Source organism: Triticum urartu, unplaced genomic scaffold, assembly GCF_056163025.1.
Source record: "Triticum urartu cultivar PI428250 unplaced genomic scaffold, HENAU_Tu73 scaffold2, whole genome shotgun sequence".
NCBI lineage: Eukaryota > Viridiplantae > Streptophyta > Magnoliopsida > Poales > Poaceae > Triticum > Triticum urartu.
The window spans coordinates 2,540,751-2,552,196 of record NW_028260368.1 but is presented as its reverse complement, the minus strand read 5'-3'; the positions used below and the strand labels follow the sequence as shown (position 1 = coordinate 2,552,196).

Sequence of the window (11,446 nt, the reverse complement as noted above, 5' to 3'; positions counted from 1 at the left end):
AACCACCCATTTTATGAAAAAGAAGGAGCATGGTCTTATTCAAATTCAAAGCGCTTCGTAATCTTCAACCAGTTCTGTGCTTCAATATAATTTCCCGGAGTAAGCGCTATAGCTTGTTTCCAATATTCAGCAGCTTGATCAAACCAAGCTTCCGCAATTTCCGAATCACCCTGTAGAATGGCCTGTTCTCCTCGGTCGGAATAGGAAGTTCCTTCCCTTAGAACCGTACTTGAGAGTTTCCTACCTCATACGGCTCAGAAATTGCTATCTGAATTTCCCCTATCTTAACTGAATTCGATTTATCAAAAATCGATCCAATTTGTTCTTGGGTTAAGCAGAAGAAATTAATTACCTAAGTTTCAAACCCTAATTTTTATCAATAATCAGTTTGATCTTTTTTCCCACCTTCAGAAGAATGAAGCATAGATAGATATAGAGCCTTCGTTCAAATTTTCTGAGAGGTAACTATCCCGGTTTCATATATGAAATCTCTATAGAATCCTTGAAAAAGACTTTTTTCCATAAGAAAGAAAAAAGAACTTACTATCTTTGGGATCTGATACTACACCGCTGCTTAATCCCTTAGTGGATCGGCTCTATTACATAAGCGGATTCCTAAATTTTGCCCCATATCATGGGATAAGTAAGCAGTTTTTTTTAGTTGTATCGACCCAGTCGCTCACTAATTGATCTTTACGGTGCTTTCTCTATCAATTTGAGAAACTTTATCCATAGAGTAGTAGTATAGGCCATACTTTCTTCGTTTTTTGATTCTCGTGAAGTGTCCTTCCTTCCTACAGCTGATAGGGAAAAATCGTTGTTTTTACGATCCCTATGTAGAAAGCCCTTTTTTTCTAGTATTTACTAGAAAATTTGATCCTCTCTTTTTTTTTTTTCTTTCTATAGTGGAGATAGTCGCACGTAATGACAGATCACGGCCATATTATTAAAAGCTTGCGGTAAGAAGGGGTTTCGTTCTAGTGCCCGGAAATAATATTCCAAAGCCTTTGTATGCTCTCCATTGCTTGTGTGTATAAGGCCTATGTTATAGAGTATATAACTTCGATCATAGGGATCGATTTCTAGTCGCGTAGCTTCATAATAATTTTGCAAAGCTTCCGCATAATTTCCTTCGGATTGAGCCAACATCCGTTACGGTCGTTCATTCTATTCAAAAAATCTCCGTTCCAAAACCGTACATGAGGTTTTCATCTCATACGGCTCCTCCCTTCTGTACATAATAGTACTAAGCGAAATAATCTATAGAATCAAAATAGAATTAGTCCCGTCTCATTATGAACCGAAAGGGGCTGGTATTTTTCCAAGAAATCTCTAGCCAACCTTCCCACAAGAGGTTTTTCTTAACACCAATGAATTCTATTAATGCTAGAGGAAAACGATAGCTCCAATAATTTCTTTGTTCTCAACGCCTCCTATTTAGAGGAATTAGCTACTTCAACGATCTTTGATGGTTATAGGGGTATCCAAAGTACAAACCTGATGGTTGTTTGTTATCCCAACCATTCTTCCCAGCCCTGATACCGATCAGGAAAGGGGTAATTTCTAACAAAGTTTTTCTCTTGTTGATTCCTATTTCTAGGTGTAGTGCTTTTCTCCCCTATGCTGCCTACGGATACTAATAGAGTAGGATTGGCCTGTAATCCATACCATACCATATCCTGTAGGTGTAACCTTTCGCTCAATACTCAAATCTACAATTGAAGTATCTGAAGCCGCATCAATCGAGGATACACGACGGAAGGAATTGTTAGTTCGCCTCACCTTCCCGAAGCGTGGGTTTGTTTGCTTTACAAATTTGGTTCTCTCTATGCCAACCCCCCTCTCTTTTTCGTAAGACTGAGGTATAGGTAGGGCTAAAAAAAAGCAAAAAAAAGAGTCAAATCGCACCATCTCTATAATAAGTAAATGCCTTTTTTTCTCCTGAGGTTGTCGGAATTATTCGCAATAAAATATTGGCTACAATTGAGGAGGTCTTATCAATGAAATTTCCATTTCCACGGGATCTAGGCATAATTCCCAACCCATTCTATATAGAATTGTTTTCATTCCTTCACAAAATAACATAAAAACAAACACATTCGATTCTTATAATTATAAATAGATTGATCCATATGCTCTACTCTAAATCCATATGCTTTAAATGGATAAGAGAGATATGGATTTTCCGCTCAGCTCAAATTGTATCCTTTTCCTTCTGCTTGGACACGAAGAGATATGAAATATTTGACTAAGACTGGATTTCATTCCACTTTCCTATTTCTGAACAACAACTTATGTTATCAACTATTTCGTGTTTTCAAAGTTATTAATTGTCTCATACCCTATTTTTGATTTCGATAGTATGGTGTAGCGTATCTTATGCAAACGGAATTCTAAGGTTTCTTTATTTTATTATGCAATAAGAAGAATTCTTCCATTTTCTTTTTCTTTAGTTGCGGGAAAACCCAAATTAAAACTTTTATTTTATAGCGAGCGCAATTTCTAGTAAAAAATCCTGTATCCTTCCACTTAGATCAAAAGGAATTTTTCCAATAGAACTATGGAACCCCCGAGTGGTTGCGGTTGTACCTGTACTGCAGGAATAAGAAAACTCGCTATTCACTCAGTTTATTTTCCATAATAAGTTATGTAGGAGAGATGGCCGAGCGGTTCAAGGCGTAGCATTGGAACTGCTATGTAGACTTTTGTTTACCGAGGGTTCGAATCCCTCTCTTTCCGTTTTTCTTAATTCATCAACGTTAAGGATCACAATGTATCAAATCAAATAACAATTTTTTCCAGCAATAATATAATATCTTATATTATCTTATTTTGATTTAATAGAAATTAGAAATTCTCTATAGCAAATTACTGTGGTATGTAAAATACACATAGAGGAAAAAAGAAAAAAGGATCCTAATCCTAGGGTTAATCAATTTTAGCTAGTTGATGGGAAAATACAAATTAATGGTAATGGTCTTAGGGCGATTTAGTTCGGGGAAAGGGGAAGGGGAAGAAAATTCTATGAACCTTTCCTTTTTTCGTTAAGTTCAAGTCTGACGAGAGTAATATTCTACAACTAACAACTCATTTATTTTGAGACCGACCCACTTCCTATCTAGGATTTTATTTACTAGTCCTTTATATTCCAACGTGTCAATCGCCAAATGCTTTGGCAATTTCCCCGGGTCCGATGAAGCAATATAATTTTGAACCAGACCTTTTGATCTTTGGTTATCTTTCGTAGTAATAATATCTCGGGGTTTGCAACGAAAACTTGGTATATTGACTATACGACCATTAACTAAAATATGTCTATGGTTGACTAATTGGCGGGCCCCAGGAATGGTTGAAGCCATACCCAATCGAAAAAGGATATTATCCAAACGCATTTCAAGTAATTGTAGTAAAACCTGGCCTGTTGACCTTTTTGCTTTTCCAGCGATATGTACATATCTAAGTAATTGTCGTTCTGTCAGACCATAATGAAAACGCAATTTCTGTTTTTCTTGAAGACGAATACGATATTGCTCCTTTTTCCCAGAATTGAATTTTTTTTTAAGATTACTTCCGGATTTAGGTGTTTTTCTAGTGAGTCCTGGTAAAGCTCCCAGACGGCGTATTTTTTTTAAACGAGGTCCTCGATAACGGGACATGAAGACTCCTTTTTTTATTTTATTGAAATTTCATTTTACACAATTAATTTCATTGTATTTACATTACAGAATACATCGAAATTAAAACTGAATTAAACTACAGGATAAACAGAGTAAAATCAACTAAAGTACCCCAAAAAATGGAATTTCATCAAAATCTTTTTTTTTTGTATATATATTATTTATTTTATTGTTTTGTATCTAGCAAAATTGTAAGGTAAAAAACATAAAAGATCCTGGATTCTCCATTTAATTCGGAAAAAAAGAGATTCTTGTTCGTAGAACATCGATAGAGAAAAAAAAGCCGACTATCGGATTTGAACCGATGACCCTCGCATTACAAATGCGATGCTCTAACCTCTGAGCTAAGTGGGCTTACATAACGGAAATAGTGTAACAAATAGAAATAGGTATAGTATAGGAAATCCGTAAAATCTCAGATATTAGTTATTAATCTTAGCTATTAACTAGTTCTAAATTTGAAGTTATACTTATAAAAATAAAAAAATACTAAAACTTCTTAAAGATAAAGTTAGCTTGATATGCTTAACTATAGGATATTAAAAAATAAAATTATAGAATTTATTGGTATTTTCATTCGATCATTATAGACTTTATTATTTGTTAATAATTTGAGGATTAATATTTCACTAAGGGGAACATAGAGTCAGAGTAAATAAAATTGCTAATTCTGATTAGAAAAAAAGAATAAATATCAAGCGTTATAGTATAATTTTGAATACTATAAAAAAGTAAGACGGGAGGTGGGGGAGATAAAAACTTTTGGATATATTGATTCGGATTGAATTGCAAATACATCAAGGATAGAATCAATTCAATTCTGAATTGCAATAAGCAAGCGAGGTCTCTCAAATAGAGTCGAACTGAACTGCTAGACTACGTTGAGTGATGAACTCAATGATTCAAAAAAAAAACTAAGAGATGGATGAAATTACACAAGGAATCCTGGTCTCAAAGAAGAGGGAAATGGGGATATGGCGAAATCGGTAGACGCTACGGACTTGATTGTATTGAGCCTTGGTATGGAAACCTGCTAAGTGGTAACTTCCAAATTCAGAGAAACCCTGGAATTAAAAAAGGGCAATCCTGAGCCAAATCCGTGTTTTGAGAAAACAAGGGGTTCTCGAACTAGAATACAAAGGAAAAGGATAGGTGCAGAGACTCAATGGAAGCTGTTCTAACGAATCGAGTTAATTACGTTGTGTTGTTAGTGGAATTCCTTCTAGTTCTAAATTAGAGAAAGAGGGGTTTTATACCTTATACATTTAATAAACACGTATAGATACTGACATAGCAAACGATTAATCACAGAACTCATATTATATTCTAATTATAATATAGGTTCTTTATCTTTTTTAAAAATGAAATTAGAAATGATAATGATTATGAAATAAAAAACTCATATCATAATTTTTTTTTTTCATTATTGTGAATCCACTCCAATCGAATATTGAATAATCAAATTCTTCAATTAAAATTCAAAGTTTTCGAGATCTTTAAAAAAGTGGATTAATCGGACGAGGACAAAGAGAGAGTCCCATTCTACATGTCAATACTGACAACAATGAAATTTCTAGTAAAAGGAAAATCCGTCGACTTTATAAGTTGTGAGGGTTCAAGTCCCTCTATCCCCAAATCCTCTTTTATTCCCTAACTATACTATATTATTATTATTTATCCTCTTTTTTTTTTTCTTTTTATCAATGCACTTTTTTTTCTTTTTATCAATGCAATGGGTTTAAGATTCATTAGCTTTCTCATTCTACTCTTTCACAAAGGAATGCGAAGAGAACTCAATGGATCTTATCCTATTCATTGAATAGATTTCTTTTTTATTAGAGTATCGGCAAGAAATCTTGGTTATTCACTCTATTTTTAAGTTTTATTTAAGTAAACCATGCACAATGCATAGGACTACCCCCCCCATTTTCAAATTTAAAATTTGAAATACTTTAATTAATTTTTAGTCCTTTTAATTGACATAGATACAAATACTCTACTAGGATGATGCACAAGAAAAGGTCAGGATAGCTCAGTTGGTAGAGCAGAGGACTGAAAATCCTCGTGTCACCAGTTCAAATCTGGTTCCTGGCAGAGAAAAAAAAAAAAAAGATCCACCGAATAGGTATTGATCCAAATACCTCGAGATGGATTGTGATACATATTCATTAATAATATTTATTCATCTAAGTGGATAAATCTATAATATAAATATAGAGGCACTTCTTTTTCTTTTTAAAGAAGTTTTAAAATATATCTTTTCTTTATGATAAAGAAGGGGGTGAGATTCCCCTTTATTTTTTTGCGTTTCTTAATTTTGTATTCCGCTATTCCGACGAATATTTTTTTAGTCTTGCTTATCTTTATCTTATCTTATTTTCCTAGTTGTGCTAAGTAATGTGCGCGGTACAAAGTTCCTGGTAGAGAACTTCTTTGAGTCATCCTATTTTTCTGTTCATATGAAGGAAATTAATATGCGATTTTCAAAATAGGGGAATCCAAATGAAACCCTTTTTTTGCTCAGTCTATCTGGAATGCTTTTGTATAATTAGGAATTAATTATAAATAGGTATTCCGTTTCATCTAGGAAAAGAACCTAAAAATATTCCTTGACTTGAATAAAATCTGGAGTTGTGTTGTATAAGTGAGCATGAATTTCTTATCATTCAATGAGCATCTTGTATTTCATAAAAATTGGGGGTTATATAATCCTTACGTAAGGGCCAGCCTATCCAACTTTCAGGCATTAGGATACGTTTAAGGCGCGGATGATTATCATAAGAGATTCCCACCATATCATAAGATTCGCGTTCTTGAAAATCGGCACTTCTCCAAATCCAGAAGACAGACGGAATTCTAGGATTATCCTTTTGGGCAAAGACTTTTATGCAGACTTCTTCTGGATTATCTATACCATATTGTATTCTCGTAAGATGATACACGCTAGCTAAAGATCCACCGGGTGCTACATCATAAGCACATTGGGAGCGTAAATAATTGTAACCATATACATATAAAATGACAGCAATGGAATCCCAATCCCCTGCTTTTATTTGTAAAGTCTCTATTCCTCGGTGATCAAAGCCCAAAGATCTATGAACCACCTCATGTTTGACTAGCCAATTAGATAACCAACCCTGCTGCATTGTCTTCATCTCTCCCTCTTTGTATAAATATTTCACATTTCGGATGCAAGTTTGAAAGATTGCCCTGCTTTTTATTTTTCTACACAAAAGAGCCCCTCTCCTAATTCACTAATTTGTAGGAAGGTACTGAACTTTTGGATTTGAAAAAAGTTTCAGAAGATATATCTAATGTAGATGGTGATTGATAGAGCAATTCTTGCTCATAAGTTCCTGTATGAGTACTGCGCCTAACATAAAGCTTGTGACTGGTAGTAAAACATCTATTTTTATTTTGAGATAGAGTTTGATCCTCAACTATTTCTCGCGATATCTTCTTACGAAGTTTTGTTAGGGCATCTATAACTGCCTCCGGTTTAGGTGGGCAGCCCGGCAAGTAGACATCCACAGGAATTAACTTATCAACTCCCCGAACAGTACTATAGGAATCCGTACTGAACATTCCCCCTGTAATAGTACAGGCTCCCATAGCAATGACGTATTTTGGTTCAGGCATTTGCTCGTATAATCTCACTAAAGAGGGAGCCATTTTCATTGTTACCGTACCGGCTGTTAAAATTAGGTCTGCTTGCCTAGGACTTGATCTTGGTACCAATCCATAACGATCAAAGTCGAATCGTGAGCCTATTAATGAAGCAAATTCAATGAAACAACAACTGGTACCGTATAGAAGGGGCCATAAACTGGAGAGTCTTGACCAATTCGAAAGATCATTTGGTGTAGTTGAAATAACAGAATTGGAACTTGTTTGGTCAAGTAAGGGAAACTCAATCAAATTCATAACTGTCTCAATAGAATCTTTTCCTTCTTTTTTTTTGTCTAAATATTCAGTTAAGACCATTCCAAGGCTCCTTTTCGCCATGCATAAACTAAACCAACAACTAAGATAAGCACGAAAATCAAAGCTTCGATAAAAACGGATACACCCAATACGTCGAAACTCATTGCCCAAGGGTATAGAAAGACGGTTTCCACATCAAAAACAACAAAAACGAGCGCAAACATATAATAGCGTATTCGGAATTGTACCCAAGCCCCTCCCATGGGTTCTATACCCGATTCATAACTAGAAAGCTTCTCTGGTCCTTCACTAACCGGGGCTAAAAGTCCTGAAATCGAAAATGCCAAAATAGGAATAAGGCTTGCTATTATTAGAAATGTCCAAAAAATATCATATTCGTGAAGCAGAAACATAATGTACTCCCATTAATGTGGAATAGGCGGAACTTAAATTAGTCAATTCAATTCAGCATTGTCAATTTATCCAGAACTTCTCTCTTTTCCTCGGTGAAACAAGAATCTTTTTTGTTCAAACAAAAGCGCTTAGTTTAAGTTTAGCCTTTGTTTCCTCTGTGCTGCATCTTCTTTAAAGATTCATCCAATGGAATCCCAACTCCCTTTCTTTTGGATTTCCATTCTATTTAGATATGGTGTATGTAGATCTAATTCTTATATAAAGAAAACTTTCTCGTTTCACTTTGTCTCGCTTTCTCTAGAATCTCTAGAAAAAAGAATAGCTCTATCCTTTATTTAATATTTAATAATAAAATAATAAGAGACTATTAAATAAAAATGAGAATACTACTAAATTAGAACCTAATTAAGATAGTAGGACTAATCTATGCAGTATAATTAATGAGAAGTAATACTATAAAATAAAAATAAAGAACTCTATTTCAGAACTATGAGACAGAATATTCTGTTTTCTTATTTACTCTTTACTTTATTTTTTCTATTTAAAGTTGATCAATTTACATAATGTATCTATAAACAAAGTAATAAATATACTTAAAACAAAGTAGGAATTCGCAAAATGGATAAAATCATTGCAGTTATTATAGGGAAGTCTAGAGATATCCTATTTGAAGGAGGACGGGATTCAAATCAGGGAAAGGATCCTTTCTTCTATTGATTTGATAGAAATTCGTTTTTCTTTTCCTGTCTGTATGATTTTGATTTTCGATGAATGAGCCTTTGGTAATGCTTTTATCTCTATTCTATGTCGCAGGCGCCTATCCAGTCTATAAACAAATACTAATGAGAAAATGAAAACTATACTAAACTAAAGAAAACATAGGATAGAGATCCTAAAATCTAAAAAAGGGCATATTAGGGCTATACGGATTCGAACCGTAGACCTTCTCGGTAAAACAGATCAAACGGATTATTATCGAAATGATTTGAACTGTTTCAAAGACCCAACATGCATTTTTTTGCATTGGGCTCTTTCATAAACTGATTTAAAGATCAGTTAGTCCACCATAGTTTTTCTTTACGGAAAGATAATGAGATGGCTCCCTGTGCTCTGATTGATTTTTTGTATTATGATCTATCTAGGAGCAATACCAAAGTGTTTCAAAGGAGGATTACCTTGACTTAGGTCTGCCTCCGGTCTAAATTAAATCAACCTAAGTGAAATGGAGTCTCTATCGTTCCACTGCAAGAGTTAACTATGAGACTTCATACACCTTAAAGTTCATAGAACGAAAAGAAGTTTTTTGGAGGCCCTTATCCTCATTACGCCTAGCATTTAGTGGGCTGGATATTTACCTTATCAACTAGCAAATCCATAAGGGTTCTATTTGATTAGGCACCTGAATTGGCACCTGAATCGGACTGAACCGACTGTTTGTCAGGCTACTGTTCTCCTATTCTCTCGAATCTATGAAGTAAGACATTGATTTTGCAATAAGATCGATTATGTTCATTGCATAATAAGCTCCTTTGAAAAGCATTGGCGCACGTGTAAACGAGTTGCTCTACCGAACTGAGCTATAGCCCTTATCAGAGATATCTTAACATATAGATAATTTCTTGTCAAGATGAATATTTTCTAATGCCAGAGGATACCCCTTTGATCTGTATCTGTTTAGTATTTAGTTTAGTATTTAGTATATAACAGACCAATAACAGAGCGGTATTGCTTAGAAAAGGGATTCAATATATAATCGATCGAAGTAATGGGTCTTCCTTTGTGGTGATAAATTGCCTACTTAACTCAGTGGTTAGAGTATTGCTTTCATACGGCGGGAGTCATTGGTTCAAATCCAATAGTAGGTAAGTAGGTAGAAAAATTACTAGATAGCATTGGACTTACTTCGCTTCGCTATCTAATAACTTTTTCTACCCCTCTTCCCTTTTTCTTTGTATCAACTATAAACCACTGGATTGTCTTCAATTGGATGGGGGAATCCAATTGACAGCCTCGATTCGTATCCTAGCTCGTCTGAGAGCGAGCTTCGCTTCAACCAAATCTTTCGTACCCTCAGCTTTACTCAAGTTAGCTTCGGCTATTTCAAGTGCCTTTTGAGCTTCTTCCGGATCAATATCACTACCCAGTTCCGCATCATTTCCTAAAATGATGATCTCATTATTAACTATTCTCGCAAAACCGCTCCACAGAATCGCTGTTAACCATTGGTCGTTGAGGAGGCGTATTCTCAAAGGACCCATATCTACTGCTGTGTTAATGGGGGCGTGGTTTGGTAATACGCCAATTTGGCCACTATTAGTGGATAAAATGATTTCTTTCACTTCACAATCCCAAATAATTCGCTTAGGAGTCAGTACATAAAGATTTAATTTCATTTCTTCGATTTGTTCTCCTCTTCTAAGGTTATAGCTTTCGTGCTAGCTTCATCGATGTTACCCACCAAATAAAAAGCCTGTTCAGGTAGGCCGTCTAATTCTCCGGAAAGGATTAGTTGAAATCCCCTAATAGTTTCCGCAAGAGCAACATACTTTCCTGGAGAACCAGTAAAAACTTCTGCCACAAAGAACGGTTGTGATAAGAAACGCTCAATTTTTCTTGCTCTTGCTACAGTTAAACGATCCTCTTCCGATAATTCATCCAAGCCAAGAATTGCGATAATGTCCTGAAGTTCTTTGTAACGTTGTAAAGTTTCCTTAACTCTTTGCGCAGTTTCATAATGTTCGTTGCCAACGATCCGAGGCTGTAACATAGTCGAGGTTGAATCTAAAGGATCTACTGCTGGATAAATACCCTTGGAAGCTAATCCTCTGGAAAGTACGGTAGTAGCATCCAAATGTGCAAATGTTGTGGCAGGGGCAGGGTCGGTCAAATCGTCTGCAGGTACATAAACTGCTTGAATCGAAGTTATAGATCCCTTTTTAGTAGAAGCAATTCTTTCTTGCAAAGAACCCATTTCTGTACTAAGAGTAGGTTGATAACCCACTGCGGAGGGCATTCTCCCTAATAAAGCGGATACCTCTGATCCTGCTTGAACAAAACGAAAGATATTATCGATAAATAAAAGCACGTCTTGCTTATTAACATCTCGGAAATATTCCGCCATAGTTAGGGCAGTTAAACCAACTCTCATACGAGCTCCCGGTGGTTCATTCATTTGGCCATAGACTAGAGCTACCTTTGATTCCTCAATATTTTTTTCATTAATTACTCCGGATTCCTTCATTTCCATATAAAGATCATTTCCTTCACGAGTCCGTTCCCCTACTCCACCGAATACGGATACGCCCCCATGAGCTTTAGCAATGTTATTGATTAATTCCATGATCAGTACTGTTTTACCTACTCCAGCCCCCCCAAATAGTCCTATTTTTCCTCCACGTCGATAAGGAGCTAAAAGATCGACGACCTTAATA

The 11,446-nt window shown here is 35.4% G+C and overlaps 3 non-coding genes across 3 annotated transcripts; 2 read left to right on the top strand and 1 right to left on the bottom strand.

The window, feature by feature from the left end:
* The first annotated feature begins 2,652 nt into the window (after window positions 1–2,652).
* On the top strand, window positions 2,653–2,739 carry TRNAS-GGA (transfer RNA serine (anticodon GGA)). Its single transcript has one exon. It is a non-coding gene; the product is annotated as a tRNA-Ser (tRNA).
* A 1,219-nt stretch (window positions 2,740–3,958) lies between these two features.
* Window positions 3,959–4,031, bottom strand: TRNAT-UGU (transfer RNA threonine (anticodon UGU)). The gene has a single exon. It is a non-coding gene; the product is annotated as a tRNA-Thr (tRNA).
* Window positions 4,032–5,698: 1,667 nt separating this feature from the next.
* TRNAF-GAA (transfer RNA phenylalanine (anticodon GAA)) lies at window positions 5,699–5,771 on the top strand. Its single transcript has one exon. It is a non-coding gene; the product is annotated as a tRNA-Phe (tRNA).
* The last annotated feature ends 5,675 nt before the right edge of the window (window positions 5,772–11,446 follow it).